Genomic DNA, 24,071 nt, shown 5'->3' with positions numbered 1-24,071 from the left:
AGTCTCGTACTATGATCAAAGATGCAAACCGGTCTAATAGCCAGATGAACCTACCTCAGATCCTGTACAATTAAGTACAGAAGTATAGTATGAGTACCTAAACAATATGTACCCAGTAAGTATCCTGTCTAATCTCGAAAAAGTGGAGACGAGAAGTCGACTTGGCACTTACTAGGGTCAAATAAAATGAGAGATGATATACTAAGCATGGATAAAACAAATAATTAGCAGTGTATAGCAAGAACTAACAAGTCCTCTCCTAGATAATGTCACAGCTGGCAAATCCCATCCCAGGACAAATAATAAACTCAAGTCATGGAATAACACTAAGAAAAGCATGCACAAGTAGTGCCGAGGTCGTACGGCCCGATCCAACATAAAAGTAAATTGTGCACTACTGAGGGTCGAATGACACGAATCATAGATGCATCTATTACCCCGCTCGCGACTCAAACATGCAATGCAGTCAATCTAATTAAACACAGCAACAAGCAGACAAGAACAGATAACGGGGGAGAAATTACTCACTGAGTTATCAACTTCTCTTTAAAAGGCCAAGAAAGATCATGTTCCTCTTAACTAGTCTCATTTATCATAATCACCATGATTTAAGCAATCCAAATTAAACATAGAGTTGCAAGTATACTACATAAAGCATGCTTCTAGGCCCTAAACAAATCGGACTTAGCATAATAGTAGCTACGCACGGACTCTCGTCACCTAGTGCGTATGTAGTCCCCACATTTAATGGCAAATTGTTAGATTACATCGCCTATGGGGACAATTCCCTCTTACAAGGTTAGATAGTAGACTCACCTCGCTCCAAAATGCGCTTCCAATGCAAAGAACGAGCCCGAACTCTCAATTTGGAGCCGAACGATCCCAAACTAGATAAACGAGGTAGGAACTAGTCAATACAAGCTCACAAAATCACATCCTAACTATTACAGCAATTTCCTAACCTTATACACAAGTTTCCTAAGATCCGACCCGGGCCCACGTGCCCGGATTTTGAAATTTTTCGAAGAAAGTTATTCTTTGTAACCTAAGGATCAATAATATATAATTTCTACTTCGCTTTATACCCAATTGCGTGGGAAAATATAAGTTTTATCAAAACCCTAGGTTTTGCTCTAACCCCATGATTTTACCTAAATCCTAGTATTTAATCTACATAAGACACAAGTATTAAACTAAGAATAAGTGGGATAAACTTACCTCAAGATGCTAGGTGGAATCTTCTCTCAAAAGCTCAGAAAATCGTCAATGGAGGAGTGAAAAGGGGCAAAATATGACTTAGAGCCCGTATTAAATGAAGCTCACTACTTCAGCGATTCCCGCATCAGCGGTCAGGCGCATCTACGGATCCGGCCAAGCGGGCTGCGACAACTTTTGCGGTTTTGGGCCTGGCCTACCTTGGCTGCATCTGCAATTGGTGGACCGTTTCTACGGTCTCGCACCTGCAGTCGACCAACCGCAGGTGCGGTTATGACAGAAGCAGATGCTTCAACACTTTTCAACATTTCCAACTTCACTCGAGCCTCGTTTGATTGACGCTCGAGGCTCTCGGGCCCCGCCTGAACATACCAACAAGTTTGAAATCATGAAACGGTCCTACTTGAACCTTCGGAACGCCCGAAACAATGCTAAATCTAAGAATCACCCCCTAAAACCAATTGACTCAAACTTATGAACTTCAAGTTCTTAAATTTCCTCTAACGAGCCGAAACACCCTTAAACTACTCGGATTGACACCAAATTTTGCAGGCAAGTCTTAAATGTTATATTGGACCTATACCGGGCTCCGGAACCAACATACGATCCCGATTACCATGTGATCAATCATTATTTAGTTTCTTTAAATCCTTAGAATTTCAGTTTAACAATTTCTAATAAAAATTCATTACTCAGCCTAGGGACCTTGGAATTCGATTTCGGGCATACGCCCAGGTCCCACATTTTCCTACAGACCCTCCGGGACCATAAAAACATGAATCCGGGTTCGTTTGCTTAAAATGTTGACCAAAGTCAAACTTAACCTTTTAAGAAAATCTTAAGGAATCAAATGAGCATATTTCAACCCAAATTCTTCCAATTCTCGAACCAACGATCCCCGTGGGTCATGAATTAGTTAAAGAAAGCGCAGGAAGTTTTATTTATGGGAACAGGGTTCTAAAATGCAAAACAACCCGTCGGTTCTTTACACACTTCCTCACATTTCATTGGCAACACTAGCCATAATCATAACTTAAATTCTTGGCACGATGGCCACACTCTATATCCCCAATTCACTTATTTTATTTTCAAGAATCTTTACAGATTATCAACAACAATACAGTTTCAATCAAGACTTTACGCACACATATGAGTAATTATGAGTCTTAAGCATACCGAGTTTTCTCACACAATTTGGCATACTTAGCCTTTATTTGAAACCCGACTCAAAGAAATAATATTTTAATACGCAACCCATACTTTGAACATGTATCTTTAATCATAAGGCTCATTTTATAATAGTCAAGTTAATAGGTAATGACCTGGAATATAGGAATTAGGAATTTTGAGTCAACCATACTTGAACTTATGGAATCATTTATGGAATTCGATTCTAAGAGAGAAAGTTTGGCCAACATACTTTTCTTGAGCTTTTCCTTAAATTACTACATTATTTCAGAAATCCTAACAATCCCAATCTATTTCGAGATATAATAAATTTAAACACAAATTAGGAAGATATTCATAGTCTTAGCTCATTTGAGCATTTTATCAAACACTAGGTATGCATTAAGTCTCTATGGTCCTTTATAGAAGATTTCCTCAACCTACAACCCATCCTTCACCATTTTTAGCTCAAAAATGTTCCTACACCCATTGATAACACATGCAAGCAAGATAATAACTCTAATACCCATGAACTTTCTTGATAATTGCCCATATTTTAGCTAAAATTCGAAATTAAGGGTTAGGGTGTAGAATCTTACCTCTAAGGATGAAGATCTAGTGTGTTTTTCCTTGTAATCTTCAACGATTTGTGTAAGAATTGAAGGATAATTTGATGAAGATCAATTTTTCTCTCTAGGGCTCCTTCTCTCACTCTAAAGCATCAGGTTTCTGCTATAAAATGACCCATTGCATGTATTTAATGAAGTTGGGTCAGGTTATAGTGATAAAAGAATGGATACTCTGAAGTTCCGGATTGGGATACAGGCCTGGCCTCGCCACATCAAAAAGTTTCAACTCCCCAATGCACTGCTCAACCCAAAAACTCATAAAATACAATATATTAGCCTACCTTGGCACTACAGAACCTTAAATTATACAGTGAAATTTTCTGGGGCCTTATAGACAATGCCTCTTGAGGTGACGCAAATCTCCACTCTCAAAACAACCCCTCTCTGTGAATAGCGGTGAGTACTATGACGGACCCTATGAACCGGAGTAACTATCAGAAGGACCTGGTATAGATGAACCCTAAGCTGAAGGTGCACGAGACGAACTCTGAGCTAGAAGGGCACTAAGAGATGAGTGAACTTAATGAGCACTATATGAACCATGGCCGGATGATGCACCACAGTGAACTGGATGAGTCGGTTGGGCTGTCTATATGGACGTCCTCTGCCATGGTAGAACTGACCCGTAGTAGGAGCACCACTAAAACCATCCAATCCACGAGGCCTTTTGACCTCTCTCTCACCCTACTCTTGACTGTGGACCATCTCTATTTGCCGAGCAATGTTGACCACCTCATCACAAGTAGCATCAGATACCCTCTCCCTAGTCAAGAGCAATCGCAACTGATATGTGAGGCCATTAAAGAACCTCATAATCCTCTCCCTATCAGTAGGAACCAAATAAACAACATGACGGGCCAACTCAGAAAACTTCATCCTGTACTATGTCACAGACATGCCATCTTGACGTAGTTGCTCAAATTATTTGCGTAGCTCCTCTCTGCAAGACTGCAACATGAACTTCTCCAAGAAGAGAATAGAGAACTCCTGCCATGTAAGTGGCGCTGCACCAACCGGCCTACACGTCTCATAAGCTTTCCACCAACTAAAAGTAGCCCTAGAAAACTAAAAAGTAGTAAACGAGACCCCACTAGTCTCCAGAATACCTGTTGTATGGAGAATCCTCTAACACTTGTCCAAGAAATCCTGGGCATCCTCTGACTCTGTCCCGCTGAAAGATGGAGGCTAGAGTCTACCAAGCCTTTCTAGTCTATGCTGCTCATAATTAGTCATAACAGGAATTACATTGGCCTGAGCAGCTACAACCGGCTGGGCTGGTAGTGCCCCCGGTATCTAGAGTCCCTGCATCACCTGCTCTACTGTACTGGCAGTGGGATTCTGAGCACCTCCCTCGGCCTTAGAAGTTGTTGTTGCGGTTGGAACTGAGACCGCCTGAGCAAGGCTGGTGCACACAATCAAAATCTAAGCCAAAGATTCCTGAAGGCCTGAAATCACAATGGGCGCAGCTGGTGCCTGAGCTGGCTCCACTGGCTCATGGGTCTGCAGGTGTTGCCCTAGCAATTGTATGAGTTGCACCTCTGCCCCTACTGCGGGCCCTACCGCGACCTCAGCCTCAGCCTCTTGCGACCCTAACTAATGGTACTGGTGGTTGTCCATCATGTCCGGTAGCACGTGTCATCACCATCTATGAGAGAATAGAATAACAAAAGTTTAGTTACCAGAATTATTACACCACGATTTAGTTTTTTCTTCTTCTTTTTGCGACATTATTTATTCTACGCAAGATGTGGAAAGTATGATTTAAAAGGATTTGAAATGCTTAGAAATTTATTTTACATTCCATATATATTGTACTCTAGTTATATGTTATGTATATAATCCCAAACATGTGGTATTAGAAAAGTTGGCTTGAGTTGCCGCAATTTCGGTTAAGATACGGTATGTAACTAGATCACTTTGCGACCAGATGTTTTTCTAGCATATGGAGCCTTTTGGGGATAAATTATATATGAAATTGAAGGCATATGTATGTAGTTTTCATTGCATCAGACCGTACATCAATACGACATCGGAGTGAAAAGTTATGAGCGTCCAAAGTAGGGCTGCCACAACATCACTAGAGTATTACGGCAAAAGCAGGCAGGTTACTAGGCCAACTTACATGCAAGTTTTCTCCCAATCCATAAGGAATTTGAGGATGATTAAAACGTGAATGTTGGAGTTTGTTGAATCTAGTCTGTAGAGCATCAAACTGTTTGTTGATACGACATCGGAGTAGAGAGAAATAAGGGTTCAAAGCAGTGTCACTCAAGCTGCCAAAAAGCGGCTTAGTCACCTACTAGCTTAGTGAGGCGGTGGCTTTTTATATTGCGTTTGTTCTTCAATTTTTCAAAACATATCTAGCACCTTTTGAGATAAAATAAGTCCCCAAATATTCTCGCATTCTCTCCTTGTAGATTGTCAAAAAAATTCAGTAACTTTGGGTAGAATAATTCACACAAGACATGAGAGGTATGGGGGTGTTCATGTTGTATCTCCTACTTGAGTTTTAAGGAGTTTTTCTTGTTGATGCCAACCTTAATTTTAAATAAAACTTACTATGATATTTCAAGAATTCCTTTTGATAAGGATTTGAAGCAAATAAAGGCTAAGGTATATGATTTTTAACTTCTTTCTTCATAGGCATGAGTTTTGTCAAGTTACAATTCATTTGTTTCATATGATTCTTGAGAAAATATTGTTCAAGTATGAATATTTCCTTGTTTTTCTTAAGAAATGAACCTTGAAATTCAGCCACAATCCATTTAGAAACTCAACTTCAAGATTTTGTTGTATGTAAGTTTTACCTTTCTTCTTTGGAGGCATGAACTCGCCAAATACGGTGAAATTGATCGCTATGAGACTCTGAATTTGATTATGAGTTTTCCTTGTTTCTTGCTGAGTTGAGAGCTTTGAATCTCAGTTATAATCTATTTGAGAAGCTCAATTTCATGTGTTGATTGTGTTTTGATGGCCTATGCTTTGTTGTAACCTTTTATCTAGTTCACTGGAAATTCCTTGTACTTGAGCTCTGAGATTCGCAATTGAGTGGGTACTGTCCATTGCTTGAGGTGTGCAACCCATTGTGGAGTGTAATGGAGCCTTTGAGGTCCGCAATTTTTACTGTACATGAGTGAGTTTGAGGTTCGAAAAGGTCTTTTTATGTACCATGATTAGCCCGCAAGTCTACGATAGTTCTGTTAAGCGATAATTATGCATATATGTGTGCATGCATAGTATGGATGTGTAAGTGTTTAGACACATGTAGATGGTGAATGTAGCATGTTCCGTATATTGGCTTAGCACCCTATAGTTACACATGAGATAGATATTTAAACTTTTAGATGCATATAAATATAGATAGTAACCATTCAGACGGTAGTGTTCAGACGCATCGCATTCAGATACATAGCGTTCAGATGCATGAGCATTCAGACACATAGCGTTCAGACGCATTGAGACCGTTCAGACGGATATACATGTTGGGGCGTGCAGAGCCCATTTTGTGAGATAGCATCCACACACTTATATAGATTATGATAGTATGTATATAGATATGAGAGACACCACATATATAGATCTGGTATTACTAGTGTGATAACAGATTCAACAGTAAGCAATGCACTTTAGTTATATTTCGAGTTTCTTTATGTTACTCTTTATTTCAGTAAGGATGGCAGTTCCATCATATGCCATATGTTTTATATGCATTCTCAGCCCTTCTGATATACTTCAGTTACCTTCTTGTTTCTTGTACTGTCTTTCTAAGCTAACATATAGACAATTCAAATAAGTGCTTGTATTTGAGTTACATTATTACTGTCCATGATATTACTTAGTTTCCTTATGAATGTATTTCTACCTTACATACTCAGTACATCAGTTGTATTGACATCCCTTTCTCTTGGGGGATGCTGCATTTTCATGCCAGCAGGTATAGGTTATTTGAGAAAAGACAGACATCAGTAGGACACCAGGTAGCTAATTTGAAGGCACTCCTTCATTCCGGAGTTACGAGTACAGTGGTACGTTTAGTTTTATATATGAGTGTGGTGGGGCCTTGTCCTGTCCTTATGTTCAGTGAAGCAGTTATTCCTAGAAGGCTTGTAGACATGAATCATGTTTTTTAGATATATTTTTTATAGCAGTTATGGTAGTTCTTATCGACCATCCAGTTGTACGAAACCCCAGTATATAGTATGTTTCCCCTATAAAGATTTATTTATGGTTTTAGCAGCTTATCTATGAGTATGAGATAATAGGTTAGTGGTAATCGGTGGTTAGATCTAGTTGCCCGTCGCGACCCTAGAATGGGGTCGTGACAGGAATCAACAGATTCGCACAACAAGAATACAAGAATGTGATATTTCCTATTCGGCAGCCTGTCGAAGATAAGTACAAACATCTCTGTACCGATCCGCAAGACTCTACTAAATCTGCTCATGACTCATGAGAGCTATATAACTTGGCTCTGATACGAACTTGTCATGACCCAAAACCAAACCATTGTGATGGAACCTATCGTGGAACTAGGTAAGCCAACTACTCAACCAATTCGTCACAACCAAAGCTTTAAAAAATACATAAGCAGTTAATATTTTAAGGAAAGCATTTTAAAAACAAAATAAAATTCGTAGCTCAATACAAAATGTATCCCAAACTCGGAGTGTCACCGAGTACATGAGCATCTATACAAAGATATAGTCTAATGCAACGACTAGACAATAAGAACTGAAACATAAATGAAGATAAGGAATGAGAGTCAAAGTCTGTGAATGCCATGTAGCTACCTCGATAGTCTCTAAAGATCCTGACTCTACAACTCAGCAGCCACCATAATCGGAAGCACCTGGATATGCACACGAGGTGTAGGGTGTAGCATGAGTATAACCAACTCAATAAGTAATAAATCCGGATTTTAGACTGAAAGTAGTGACGAACTCAACCTATACAGTTCAATATAGAAATAACAATGCAGAAACATATACATGCTTTCAAGTTCATCAATTAAACTCAATACAGTAAGACAAATTAATTTGGAATAATATGAAGAATATAACTTCTACATATCAATGCACATGTTGTATGTGATGCAAAATATGTACTCACACTCCCCACTCATAAATGCTCAACCACTCGGTACTGTATATGACTCGTACGGCCTAGGGAAGATCTATCCCGAAATATATACATCACTGATCATCAGTCACTCAGTACTAAGGAAGGCCATTCCGGGCCCATGAAGAAGATCCATCTCCAGGTATATATAACTGCTCAATCACTCGGTATTGTATATGGCCCATGCGGCCTAGGGAAATCAATCACGCTCGCTAGGGGTGCGTGCATACTTTAGAGGGTGTCCTTCAGCCCAAGCGCTATCATAAATCAGTAAAACCCGCTGCGGTGTGCAGTCCGATCCCATAAATATCACTTATAATCCGGCTATCGACCTCACTCAGTCATCAATCTCTTCAGTCTCTCTCTCATGGGCTCATAATGTCATAAAACTAGCCCGAAATGATGATATGATATATCAATAAATAACAACAGAGACTGAGGTATGATATGTAATGAATGAATATGACTGAGTACGAAACTTCAAAGAAATCAATAAGATAATAGTAAGAAACGGCCATTATGGGTCCCAACATTATCAGCATATAACCTAAACATGATCTCCAGCATGATTCACAGCTTAATTACTGAATCACATAATGAAAAGATGGATATCAACAAGATAGATCCACAATACAGTGCCATGGAATCGACCAGGCCACAATTCTCATGGTGCACTCCCATCACTTGGCATGTGCGTCACCTCAACACCAAGTATATAACACATAATTCAGGTTTTCGAACCCTCAAAGACATGTTTAGAAGTATTACTTACCTTAATCCGAGCAAAACTCTACTCCAACACAACCTTGCCTCGCAAATCGGCCTCCAAATATCCCGAATCTAGCCACAAACAGTACGATACAATCAAGATGGACATTTGAGTTTCTGGAAGGTGTCTTCCTCCCCCATGTTCCATTCTTCCCCCTAGATGATTGTATCTTCAAGGTACAACATTTCAACCTTGGTTAGTCTTGTTATTGTTGATAGTGAATCGGACGTCAGAGGAAACTTACACAAACCCAATATTTTCACACTCGAAGGTAAGTGAAAATCCCATAGTCGATTTGTCGCTACAGAGAGCGCACTATCATATCTATTTGAACTTTCAAAAGTTACTTTGAGTATTTCTAGTTCATTTAGGAAGTCCAATTTTGGGAACCAATATCGATGCTGACGGACCGAAAAAATACCAATGCACGTAAGAAGTCAATTTCATCAGTTGGAATATCTTTAATAACTTCATCTATTTCCTCAACTACCAAATTGTTGTTCCTATCTTCTTTTGCAATTTTTCGATCAATCTTCACAAGGATACTGAATTCTTTTCCCTTAGTCAAAACCAACTTGAGTAATACTTTGATTCCTCTTTCTATAGGAGTAAAAAGGCATATACATTTAATATTGACTAAAACATATGGAGAACTTATTCAACCTGAATGTTCCTCTAACTAATTGGTGTTTTACCTTTTCAGATGTTGAGACAACATACTCCTTCACATCGCAACCAAAGAAGTATCGTGCACCATCAAACAACGTAACACTTATATATTGTTCTTCAGCAGAAATATCAAACATCAACCTATATCTAAAGCACAATTCAGTAATTAGATCATTAACTCTTCAATTGTTTGTTCTAGATAATATATATGTTCCAGTATCTTACCTTTCATCATAATCAATATCTTCTAGCTTACAATAGCCACAAGTGGCACTGCTCTTTATAACAGTTACTCACCTGTGGCATTTCTTGCATGCATGGTACCATGGGTCATAGTTACTGTTAATGTCGGTAACTTTGGTTTTGAACTTATAATATATGTCCTACATGTAAAATAACATGGACATTTTGTTAGGTTGTAAACATATAAATGTAGGATACATTGTGTTAGATTTTGGACGGTAAATGTACCTTCAAGTTGACAATTGAGTCGTCTATAGTATTAGTGATTTTGACTTCTCTAGCTATTTGCATTAGTCTACTTGGTATTAAACTTACGTCTATCTTGCTTGTCTTCATGTTGTCATTATTGTATTGTAGAATTTCCTTTAGAATGCTCCATATACCTAACATATGGGGAAAATAAGTTGAAAGAAAAATTGACAATTTACCATTTGTTGAGATCTTTCACCTTCTCAAATGTTGGGTAGATAAGCATGCTACTAACAGGTGTTGTTGAAAGGACGAAATCCCCTAATTAGAAAGGATCAGTGAATTTAGCGTTACCTTAAGGTTGTCTAAAATATATGAAAATACATAAGGTATGAGGTGTTATACCTTTGTAAGTAGAGCTTTTAACATCACTGAAGGCTATTACTGGCTTGAAATTTCAATGCTCTCTAACAATTCCCCCTCAATTTCAGCTAAGACTCCCCACAAAGTCAATGATTTCCAATCATACCTACATATTTAAAATTGAGTATCTTAAAAATTACATTGTACTTATATTGTAGGTAGTAAATGGTAATTCATGAGTGGCGAGTAATTGGTGGTAACTTGCCTTTCCTTCGTAACTATTACTTCTCGCCTTCTGCTTTGTCCTTCTCCATTTAGTGCTTTCACTTTTATTACAATGAAAATCATGTTACGTCCCGCAGTGTTATGATGATGTTACACTTCGGAGTATTATATTACAATGATGTTACGCTCTGCAGTATTATATTATGACGATGTTATACCCTGTAGTATTGTACAATGAATTTGTCGTAAGAAAATTGACATCAGTTCAAAGACAAGATTATTTGGAGATTATAAGTATTATGATATTTCAATCAAGTGATAAATAAACTCATGATGGTGAGAGGGTAAGAAAATTGAAGAAAATGAGTTCCGTTGAAGTTTGATAATTTGGGGATAAAATATGGTCCAAGCTATAATACCTGGTATTTATGGACTAGTGTCATACATAGTACCACATGACCATGATAATAAAGTATATACGGTGTATTAAAAGTAAGTAGTATTATAAGTAATTAGAGATAATTCTTAATTATATGGGTAATTAGTTATTTATTGGTTAATGGGAGATTAACAAGTTGATTAAGAAATTGGTGGATAATTAGTTAAAATCTTTGGATAAGCTTATGGAACCTTAACGTGGCAGCAAGATTTACATCCAATTTGTGACTCATAATTCACATTTCAAGGTGGCCAAAATTGCTAAGATTTTCTGGCCAAGGCATCACTAAAGTGGGGCCCACTCCCAAAAGTTTAAGATAACCTCTTTAATTCATTTTTGAATCTCTACATATCAAGGAATGCTTTAGCAAACTTATTCAAAGTGTTAGCAACATAATTTGCTACAAAGTTCATACAAGACTACTTAGCAACGTGAGAATTGTGATTCTAAGGGAATACCGTGCAATCTTTATCAAGAATATCATACGAATTTTTGCTTACTTTGATCCACCGTTACATGTTTTTCGCAAAAGACATGTGTTAGAGGGATTTTCAAGAGAATCGGCTCAGGTATGTTAAGGCAAATCCTTCTTTCTTTTGGCATGATCCAAGTAACGATACGTAAACTTGATGATATTCCATAAGTGATTCTATTCTTCGTAGTTAAGGATGTCTATGTTATTCATTCATGTAAAGTGATGTGTAAGTATGTTCCTAAGACTTTATTGAAGTATTTGATAAAGATGTTAATGTTTATAATATAGTGATACATGCATTTATCACTGTGCTACGGACGATTGGGATGTCATGCACATTCATTTACCACTGTGCTATGGCCGGTTAGGCAGTCATGTATATTCATTTACCATCGTTCTATTCCCAGTTGGGCAGTCATGCATCTTTATTACTACTGTGCTACGACCGGTTGGGCAAATATGCATTTACCACCAGGCTACGGTCGGTCGGGCAGTTACCACTGATTGGGCAGTTATATTTCATTATTTACCACTGATTGGGCAGTCATTCATCATGCTATATGGATAATATAAATAGTCACAAAGAGAATTATGTATGTAAGTATAATAAGTATGTATATACGTTGGCATTTAAGTGATTCGGGTGATTCTTATATGTCTTTAATTAATGTTGGCTTATTGTTATGTTTCAGTTTTGCCTTACATACTCAGTACATTATTGATACTGACATCCTTTTGTTGGGGATGCAGCATTCATGCCTGCAGGTATCGACAATCAGTTTGGCGAGCCCTCGTAGTATAAGAGGTTAGCATTCATCAAAGGATCGGTAAGACTTCACCTCATTCGGAGTGCAGCTGAGTGTATGACTCATCATATCAAAGTTTTGATACAGTCATATGGCTAGGCTGGTACCCTGTCCCATTTGATGTCAAATAATCTTAGAGGCTTTGCAGACAGATGTCACGACCCGAATTTCCCGTCCTCGAGAGTCGTTATGGCGCCTACTAATGAGATCTAGGCAAGCCAATCTTTTAACTACTTTCTTTATTATCAAATTATTTCCTTTTAGTAAACATAAAGCGATGACGTGATAACAACGAAAATTTAATTTTAAGCGGGAGAACATAACGAAATAGCTGAACTCTGTATCTATTAGAACTGTTTAAACCTCAATTACCCAAAACTTGGTGTTAGAGTGTCACAGACGGTCTAGGATTAACTACATAGAGGGTCTGAAGAAAAACAACAATACACTATTTCGGAATATAAAGAAATTGAAACAGAAAACAGGGATAGAGGGATATGCCAAGGCCTGCGGATGACTGCAGGTCTACTTTGGATCTCCGGGTGGACTAAAGGAAGCCTCCAAGCTACGGTCCAAGACCTGCTCCAAGATCTTCACAGTGTGCAGAGTGTAGCATCAGCATAACCGACCCCATGTGTTGGTAAGTGTCTAGCCTAACCTCGACGAAGTAGTGACGAGGCTAGGACTAGACTACCAAATAAACCTGTGTAGTTATATAATATACAGTGGAAAGTAAAGCAGAATAACAAATAAAGATAGGAAGGGGAAATATGCTTCAGGGAATAACAGGTAAAAACAGAATATCAATAGAATTATAGGGAACCAAAATCCCACTACAAACAATGATAAGGAAAACAAAGGTAAGTTTCACTTTCAGTTCACATCTTGTTGCAGGCGAGCAACCCGATCCCATTTCTCATATCTTGTGGCAGGCGTGCCACCCGCTCCCATTTCATTTATCTTGTGGCAGGCGTGACACCCGCTCCCATTTCATGTATCTCGTGGTAAGCGTACCACCCGCTCCCATTTCATTATCTCTTGTGGTAGGAGTACCACCCGCTCCCATTTCATTAACTCTTTTGGTAGGCGTACCACCCGCTTCCACTTCATTATATCTTGTGGTAGGTGTACCACTCGCTCCCGTTTCATTATATCTTATGGTAGGCATACCACCCTCTCCCATTTACAAGCCAACAATAATCACTAGGAATCCCGGCAAAGGAACAAAAGCAACATAATAACTTCCCGGCAAGGGAACAATGATATTTCAATAACATCTTGGCAAGGGAACAATACTATCAACAAACATCCAGGCAAGGGAACATTAACATCAAAACAAAAATCCCGGCAAGGGAACTATGATGATAATAGCATATTAGGCACAATAAACCACAACGGAGTCATAACAATTTATAACACAAGACTCACAGGCATTCTTGACACCGACATATAGATACTCGTCATTATGCCTATACGTCGTACTCTACAATTAACACATAGCAAATAGACACAACTCCTAATCCCTCAAACTAAGGTTAGACCAAACACTTACCTCGATATATTGAACACAATTCACGATCAATTATAGATTTACCTCTTGATTTCACCACCAATTTGCTCGAATCTAGCCACAAGTTAATTAATTACATCAATAAACACTAAATGAATCAACCCTAACGCATGAAAATGAGTTTTCTAAAGTTTTACCCAAAAAGTCAAAAATACCCCCCCCGGGCCCACATGGTCAAAACCCAAGGTTCGAATCAAAACCCGATTACGCATTCCCCCACGAACCCAAATATATAATTTGTTTTGAAATCAGACCTCAAATCGAGGTTCAAATCCCCAATTTTTGAAAAACCTAGGTTCTACCCAAAACATCCAATTTCTCCCATGAAAATCATTGATTTTGAGTTGAAATCATGTTAAAAGATGTTAATGATTGAAGGAAGTGGGTTAAAATTAACTTACAATCGATTTAGAAGAAGAGTTGTTCTTGGAAAATCGCCCAAAGTAGTTTGTGTTTTGAAAAGATGTGAAAAATGAGTTTAAAATCGTCTAAGTATAAAAGTTGTAGGTCGCAAGTATGGGAAATGCGAATAGGGGTTCGCAATTGCAAACCCCGACCTTTGCTAAGCTGCGAAATGCGAAACAGGGCCCGCATTTGCGAACCCTTCAGAAATGCTGAACTTTCACATTTGCAAAAACAATGTTGCATTTGCAACTTCACATTTGCGACACATAGGTCAGATTTGCGATCACTGGCCAGATGAGAAACTTCGTATTTGCGAGAGGTAGCTGGTATGGGCTTCATTCGCAATTGCGACAAGCCGCTCGCATTTGTGATATCGCATTTGCAAGCCAGGCTTCACAAATGCAAAGCCTGCAGGCCTGCTATGCACAGCTGAAAAACCTGCAATTTTCTAAGTTCAAAATGCACCCCGTGGCCTATCCAAAACTCACCCGAGCCCTCGAGGCTCCAAACCAAACATATACACAACCTCAAAAACATCCCACGGACTTATTCGTGTTCTCATATCACCAAAATAACATCAGAAACATCGAATTAATCCTCAATATCAATGAAATTTCTTAAAACTTCTTTGAACATCAAATTTTGCATTTAAGGTCCGAATCACGTCAAACGGATTCCGTTTCTTACCAAACTTCACAGAATTATCTTAAATCATATATAAGACCTGTACTAGGTACCAGAACCAAAATACGGTCTCGATACCATCAAGTTTTAATCAAAATTCATTTCCAAACCTTAGAAACAATTTCAAAAAACAATTTTCTTCAAAAATTCATGTCTCGGGCTTGGGACTTCGAAATTCTATTCCGGGCATATGCCCAAGTCCCAAATTTTCCTGCGGACCCTCTGGACCGTCAAATCATAGGTCCGGGTCCGTTTACCCAAAAGGTTGACCGAAGTCAAAATTAACTCATTTTATAGTCAAAATTTATCATTTTTCATAGATTTTCACATTTAGACTTTCTATCTACGTACCCAGACTGTGCATGGAAATCGAGGTGATGCTAAACAAGGTTTCTAAGGCCTCGGAACACAGAATTTCATTTTAAAACAAATGATGACCCAAAGAGGTTCATTTTGTATAGTATGTCATAGGCCTTGACGGCTCAAATTTATTCATTATTAAGAAAGATGGTTCATTGATACAGTGTTTTCTACTTATAGTTGTACATTATGAGTTGTGTCCATTTGGGCCCATGATAGTTACAAAAAGAATGAGTCCAGCTAATTCGACCTATGTATGTTCTAGTTTTAATCAAATGATCATGAGTTACACAGTGGTTCGGTCGAGCCAGCACGACACCGGGTGCCAGCCACGCCTCCCCAGGTTTGGGGCGTGACAAAGTGGTATCAGAGCAGGTCGTGTCCTAGGAAGTCTACAAAGCCGTGCTAGTAGAGTCTCACTTATGGGTATGTTCCGCGTCACATTTATAATTGAGAGGCTATATGGCATTTAGGAAATGTTACCCTTCTTTTGTTTTCAAATCGTTCCATAGAGCTGAGTCATAAGAAGTCTGTATGAAGCTTTCACTGGATTTTATATGCACTAGATATTTAGGTATCATAGTAGAGATTTAAGGTGTGGATATAATTTCCACCTATGTGTAAGAGAGGTTATGAAAGAAACAGTAGATACGATGCGAGATTGAAAGGTAAGTAAGGTAAATGTGAAGAAGATACGAGATACTCAAGTACAAAAAGTTGTGAATAGTCCAAACATCAGATAGAGGTTGGGTTTTAGTTTAGCTTACAAAGGAGACAAGAGTCGCATAGGCGCATTTACAAGGTCAAAGACAGTTACGAGATTGGAAGGATTCTGAACAAGTCGTGGTATGAGAAAGAGCCTAAAGGGGAACGCCCTGGCCTTTGGAATTATTCACAGAACGGTTGCCTAGATGGCAAGGAGAATACTAAAGTATTCAGAAGAAATAGGTTATCAAAATGGTAAGTACGTTAGTCAACATTCGAGGACGGATGTTCCAAAGGGGGGAATGATGTTATGCCCCACAGTGTTACAATGATGTTATGCTCCGAAATATTATATTACGATGATTTTACACTCCACGGTATTATATTACGATGATGTTACACTATGTAGTATTATACGATGAATTTGTCGTTAGATAATTGGCATCACTTCAAGGACAATATTATTTATAGATTATAAGTATTATGCTATTTCAATCAAGTGATAAGTAAATTCGTGAAAGTGAGAGGGTAAGAGAATCGAAGAAAATGAGTTCCTTCGAAGTTTGATAATTTGGGATAAAATACGGTCCAAGCTATAATACCCGATATTTAAGGACTAGTGTCATACAAGGTACCATATGACCATGATAATAAGGTGTATAAGGTATGTTAAAAGTAAGTAGTATTATAAGTAATTTGAGATAACTCTTAATTATGTGGGTAATTAGTTAATTATTGGTTAATATGAGATTAACAATTTGATTAAGAAATTAGCGGATAATTAGTTAAAATCTTTGGATAATCTTATGGAACCTCCTTAATGTGGCAACATGATTTACATCCAATTTATTCAAGGTGGCAAAAATTGGTAAGATTTGTGGCCATGTCATCACTATATTGGGGGCTCTACACCCAAAAGGTTAAGAGAACCTCTTTAATTCATTTTTGAATCTCTACATGTCAACGAATGCTTCAGCAAACTTATTCAAAGTGTTAGCAATGTAATTTGCTACAAAGTTCATACAAGACTACTTAGCAACGTGAAAATTGCGATTCTAAGGGAATGCAGTGCAATCTTTCTCAAGAATATTATGACGATCCGGCCAGTCATCTCATGAGTTACCGCTCTGTTTCCCCTATTTCAGCTTCTTTACTCTTCGTTATCCGTGTTTTATGTGATCGGGTCGATTAGTTCGAGTTCAGAGAGGATTTGGTAAGAAATGAGACACTTAGTTTCTTTCAAGAAGGTTTAAGTTGGAAAAATCAACCGGATGTTGACTTATATGTTAGAAGGCTCGAAAGTGGGTTTCGATGGTTTGGTTAGCTTCGGGAGGTGATTTGTGACTTAGGAGCGTGATCGAAATGGGTTTTGGAGTTGTAGAGAAGATTTAGGCTTGAATTGGCGAAATTGATATTTTGGAAAATTCCGGTTGATAGGCGAGATTTTGATAAAGGGGTTGGAATAGAATTTTGAGAATTGCAGTATCTTCGTTGTGTCATTTGGGATGTGTGTGTAAAAATTTCAGGTCATTCGGATGAGATTTGATAGACCTTTTGATCGAAAGCATAATTTAAGAGCTCTTGGAGTTCTTAGGCTTGAATCCTATGTTAAATTAGTGATTTGATGTTGTTGTAAGTGCTCTGAAGTGTTGAACAAGTTTTAACGATGTCATGGGATGTGTTGGTACAATTAGTTTGAAGTTTCGGGGGTCCCGGGTAGGTTCCGGAATGTTTTAGGCCGAAAATCATAGCTGTAGCAGGTCCAGGAGGGTTGCTGGCCCCGGAACTCACCCACGCGGTCCGCACAAAAATGAGTGCGCCCGCGGTGAGAGCTGTGCGGACCGCACAAAAGCGAGCACGGACGCGGTAGGCGTCACGCGGACCGCACAAAAGTGGGCGCGGCCGCGGTGAAGAACCTTCCCGCTAGTCCAACTTCGAAAGCTCATATCTTTTGATCTACAAGGAATTGTGAGGTGATTCAAAAACAAAAGTTCTAGCACTTCGTGTCTAGTTTCCAGAATGGTAAAGATATTACAATTTGGACATCTGTAGAAAATGTTATGGCTAAAATACTAAAGCCTATCACTGTAGAGGAAGGCCTGTGCGGCCGCAGTCATTTTTGCGCGGACCGCACTGGCTTGTGCGGACCGCGGTCGATTTGGTGCGGCCCGCGGTAGCTGAAATCTGAGGAATACCTATAAATATGAGGTTTTGGGTTTTATTTAATATTTTGACCTAGAGAGCTCGAAATTTGGCGATTTTTCGAAGGTTTTTCAAGAAATTCATCGGGGTAAGTAATTTTAACTCAGATTTGGCTAAAATACATGAATCTATCACTAAATTCATCATTTAATTCATGATTTGGGATGGAATTTGGGAAGAACATGGTGAAACCTTTCAAAAATGTAAATTATGATTTGAAGGATCAAATGGTATCGGAATTGGATAATTTTTGTATGGTTAGACTCGTGAGGGTATGAGGATTCTAAAAATGTAAATTTTACCCGATTACGAGACGTGGTCCCGGGGCTCGGGTTTTGCTAATTTCGGAATTTTTGATATTTTTCGAATGTTTTCGCTTGGGCTTTGTTCCCTTAGCATATTGTGATGTATTCGTTCTGATTTTGGATAGATTCGACGCGCGTGGAGGCCAATTCGAGGGGAAAGGCGTCGCGAGCTAGAGAATTAGCCAGTTCGAGGTGTGTAATGGTTGTAAATGATGTCCTGAGGGTTTGAAACCCCGGCTTGCACATCGGGTTTGAAACCTAGACATTAAAGTGATGTCTAAGTATGTTCCATAGCTAAATTACGTCCATAGCTACATGTTGTCCATCAACCGGTGACTAGGTTTCCCGAAGTGTTCGGGAATAATACCACACCAACATAAGTAGCATCAACAATCTCATGTACCGGTCGATAAGATGATACGGTGTATCATCTGTAATGTCCACATCCATCGCCTCTAGATGCTGGTAGACGAGCATCAACTGCAAACCACTGACCCCAACCAATGCAGTCTCCTCCGCTGGCTAGAAACCGGTGAGCCATTACAACATCTGCAGGTACTGCAATCCCGTATATTCTCTAAGAGCATGCAGGTAAGCTACATGTAGTGCATCAACCGACAGCCCAAAAAGAACCTCCACGTCATAAAGTGTGATGGTAGCCTTGCCGATGGGTATATGAAACGTGTGTATCTCCGGTCGCCACTACTCTATCATAGCTGTGATTAACGCCAGTCAAACTGCAACCAACCAATCTCTATGATCCTGTAGAAACCCGTATCCTAAAGGCATCTAACTATACGGGGATAGAGTGGGTGGGCCCTAATGAACTCCCACATATCATGTATCCGTCTAGCGCAAAATGTTTGGGAAAAACAGTGCCCCTCCCATATGTATGACGACATATGCTCGCCCTGTAGCAACAGTAGCTCTAGCGATGCAGGTCCGAAATGCACAAACAGAACCTCCATAACGACAACTGTAAATTGAACAATATTAATTAAAGTATTTTTCCTTTTTAATTGCTTAACATCTTTAAATATATTGCAATATCTTTTAATATTAAAATTTATTCGACATTTTTACTATATTGTTAATTAGGTTGATACATTTACTATATTATAATTTTATATTTTATATGTTGGTTTATCATTTTATATGTTAGTTTATTATTTTATATATTAGTTTCTTATTTTATATGTTAGTTTATTATTTTATATGTTTCTCACCTATTTTTGACTATAATAAAATTAAATAATTAATTTTCATAACTATACATGATTTAATTATTAAATATTCATATAACAATACTTAGTTTGACAAATATTGTTGTTTTCTAATGTTATTTTCTTACGTTTGTTGACCAGAATTCGAGAGACTTTATGTTTGAACTATCATCTTTTTTTAGATAATTTTGGGTTTAACATATAATTAAATGATTAATTTCAATAACTACAAAGATGTCATGCTTAATGGCACTACATTTTACTATGCTAAAAGAGCACTATATTACAAATATGGGCATTGATTAAAATTACGGGCACAACATAATATTACTGGGAACTAAACAACATTAAAGCAACATATTAATATATGTACAATAATAAAATCTAAATAAGATTAATTATTTCTAAAATAACAATTTATCTATTTTACTAATCTTTTAGCATATAAATAATCTATTTTGGATAAAAATAATAAATTAATTTAATCACAAAACAATCACGAAAATACATATACCACATTAAAAATAACTAATTAACATTTTTTTATAAAAACTAATAACATTAATTATTTATAAAATATCAACTTCTCTATTTTACTAATATTTAGCACACTAATAATATAATCCGGATAAAAATAACAAATTAATTAAATCGTAAAACAATCACGAAATAATATAGAACACAGTAAAACACAACTAATAGGCATTTTTTATACATGAATTTTAACAAAAAATATGTCGGAATACCTCGATTTTAATTTTTTGGAAAGTTGAAGATTTGATGATTTGGAGCCGAAACGAGCAACCCACTACGCGATAACACCTTAGATACGATGTGAGACCGAGAATCTACACTTTTTGTGGGACCTATGGGCTCCAACCGAGCTTTCTTTCTTTAAAAATGGGGGGGGGGGACCGCTGGTTCGAATAAAAAAAAGGGCTGCTGGTTCGTGCGTCTGGTGGGGAAGGAGAAGGACACGTTTATTTTTGCGCGGTATATATGAGCGCTATATCTTCCCACCCATTTTATGTTCAAATAAAGTGTGGTTATTCACCACGCAATACATATTATGGTGCACTGTCTTTTTTTTTTTTAACCTATTATGATTGCCTGAGTCCAAAAGAATTGGTTCCGAACTCCTCTATCACTTACTTTTCATGAACAATTTTGACAATAAAGAAATGTCTACAATTTGCAAAAAAGGAAACAACGAGTATATCCGACCAACAAATGTCAGGGGCAAATCTGCTTCAAAAATGTCAACTTCATGTTGTTTCTTTAATTTCCAATTTAATTCACCAACTTTTATGAGGATCACCTTGCAAACCAATCTTTTCAAAATGCTGGAAAAAAAGTGATACTATTTGAAACGGAGCATATCACTAGCACTAGTAAATGTACAGTAGGGCCAAGGTTACTTCAAATTATCAAGTTTATTTCCTTCCTTCCCTAACAATAATTTCTATAGTGGAACCACGCAAAACGCACTTCAGAACTTCTAATAAATTTCCCAACTCTTCAAAGAAACTTCTTTCACATCGTCGTTCATATAACTAAGCTCATCTTCAAGAGCATTGCAAAGACTTGCTTGACTTATTGGCCTTGGAAATTTAAAGATATTATTCCATGAATCTCAAAATAAATTTGTCCACTTTAATTTTAAAGTATTACAAATAAACTTTTGCAACCAAATAAAAAAAATTTCTACGCAACAATAGAAATTTACTCCTTATAATTATACTATAATTACAATACCATTAGAACGTGACAATTAACTTGAGATAGTAATCTATTACTCATATGATTACTCAATTATCCGAAATTATCTTTCTTTCGTTTGTAACAACAAAATTACTTAACTATACCTATAACACTTAGAAGGTCAGTCAACTAGATTTCTCAAAATTTTGATCACCAAATAACTATTTTAGCCGCTAAATTATCAACTTTTATCTTCTTTTTATTTTTTTAGATTTTTAATATTATAAAAAAAAATTCCATTTTTTGTAATATATTATATACTTACCTTAGAATAAATAAATTTTATTTATAAATTAAAAACTAAAAAGGGTATTTAAGCTAATGTTGGAATAACAAATTATTGAGCATAGTAAAAAGTTAATTAGAACAATTTGTTCATAATAATAATTTTGACATTAACAACAAAAACTCAAAATTTTATTTACAAAATTGAGAATGAAAGAAAATAAAAAGTGTTAAAATATATATTCCATGCATGTATTATAGAAAATAGTTATTTAAAATAAAGGTATTTTTATAATATACATTATATATTCTTAAAAATTATGATCAATTATGTTATTATTTCAACATTATATATGCTAGAAAAACAACTTTTTATTTTTTATTTTTAAATAAAATTTATTTTTTCTATAGGTAAGTCTATAATGTTTATTAAAATAAACTTTTACTACCAAAGAAAAAATATTTCTCCACAATAGAAATTTACTCCTTATAATTATAATTACAAAACCATTAGAACGTGACAATTAACTTGAGATAGACGGTACATACAAAATCTTGAACTTGCAACAAACTAAAAACCACAAATATTTGAGATATTCATGCAATATGTATTCTCCGACATTCCCATGCTTATTTGAACCACAAAATTTCTCCTTTTAATGCTTGCTGATGAACTCTGCAACGGCTTCTAAAAACTTTTCAGTTTCAGAAGCAGTTACAAGGTCCATTTCAACAGCAGTTTTGTTGAGATAAAAGCTATGTCCCACTGCATTATTAATAAATAGCTCTATGTCCTTTTGCCCCTTTTCCATAGCTTCGTAAAACTCCATTTCAGTGTCCCTCATCAGATCTTTCTCCGCTACACAGTACAAATAAGGCGGCAATTTAAGCTCCTCCACCGCCGGCGCCGCCTCTCCCATCGTACATGTTATTGGATGATCCTTAGTGCTCCCTACGGGTAAAGCTAACCCTAGAAATTTATCAACCATGTCTAATGTTAAAAACGGCGTTTGCTCTTGTTCTAACTCCGATTTGCTACGATAGGACCGCACGAACCCTGTATGGATCGGAATTGCGCCGGCGAGTCGTAGTGGAGATAAGTTTTCCTCGCCGGCTCTGACGGCGACTTGGTGGACTATGTTCCCGCCGGAGGCGTCTCCGATGAGGAATACTCGGTTGAAATCTGCGTAATCGTTGAGCCAGGGCTCGTGTCCTTGCTGCCGGGAGAGTTCCCGGAGCCAGAGGAGGGCGGCGAAACCGGCATCGCAGGCGGCAGGGAGGCGGTGCTCCGGCGCGAGGGGGAGGAAGACGGAGATGATGATTGCGTTGGCCACTCGCGCTAGGCGCGTGTAGACAGTGTAGTACATGAACCAATCGGCTTGGCTGATACAAAAGCCGCCGCCGTGGAAGTGAAGAATGACGGGAAGCTTATTGACGGAATTGTCTTTTCGTTCAGGTAAGTAGATGCGAAGACGGCTGCCGGTGTTTTCGTCGGCGACTACATCTTTGACGGCAACGCCGTCGATGAAGTCGTCATGCGGTGGGACTGGCTCGGCCATGAATTTGTCTTCCGGTGGCCGGTCAAAGTCCGGTCTACTGAACCGTCTTCGAAAACTGTAATCCAGCCGGATACTTCCTCTATCACTTGCTTTTCATGAGCCATTTTGGCTAACAGAAGAAGAGTGAACCCTAAGTTTGAAGTTTTTTTGTTTTCGAGTTATCAAAATTTTAAAGAATGAAGCTTGTTTATTGTGTATCTTGACTTTGCATGTGCATGGCTATTTATATTGGTGAGATAGGAAAGGAGAACAAAATTTGTTGTAGATTAAAGGAAGGTTCAAAGAAATTTACAAAAATTTTGAGTTTCGATAGAGGGAAACCATTAACATATGTTGGTGGAAGTCAATCTCAATATCATTGGTCGTTAGGGTCAATAATTCAGATAACTATGATGGTTACAGCCTCGCGTCGTACTAACAAACATTAGATATACTAACTTGTTTCAAATTACGCTGTCAAACATTACATACGAAAAACCGACAAAGAGATACCAACCAACGTTGGTCGCAAAAGCTACCAAAAAACCGTCCAACACAGATGGAAACTACCAAAAAAATATTTTACATTTCTTTTTACATTACATAGGCAATTTTGGTCGGTATGTTGATCAAACAGTGATTAGACTTGCTTAGTCAAAACATCTTTTTGATTACCGATCAATATTGATCAGTAATGTGGACCCGCTTTTTAAAATTTTTATAATTATATTATTATTTAAAATATTTATAAAATTTTTAGTTAAATTTATCGATCAAAGTTGGTCG

General features: G+C 37.6%; 1 pseudogene; it reads right to left on the bottom strand.

Annotated features, from left to right (window-relative positions):
• Window positions 1-22,186: 22,186 nt before the first annotated feature.
• LOC107768999 (putative carboxylesterase 17) lies at window positions 22,187-23,526 on the bottom strand (annotated as a pseudogene).
• Window positions 23,527-24,071: the final 545 nt, after the last annotated feature.

This window comes from Nicotiana tabacum, chromosome 3, assembly GCF_000715075.1.
Source record: "Nicotiana tabacum cultivar K326 chromosome 3, ASM71507v2, whole genome shotgun sequence".
NCBI classification, from domain to species: Eukaryota; Viridiplantae; Streptophyta; class Magnoliopsida; order Solanales; family Solanaceae; genus Nicotiana; species Nicotiana tabacum.
Note: the sequence above shows the minus strand (reverse complement) of the source record. Positions and strands in the feature narration are given on the sequence as shown.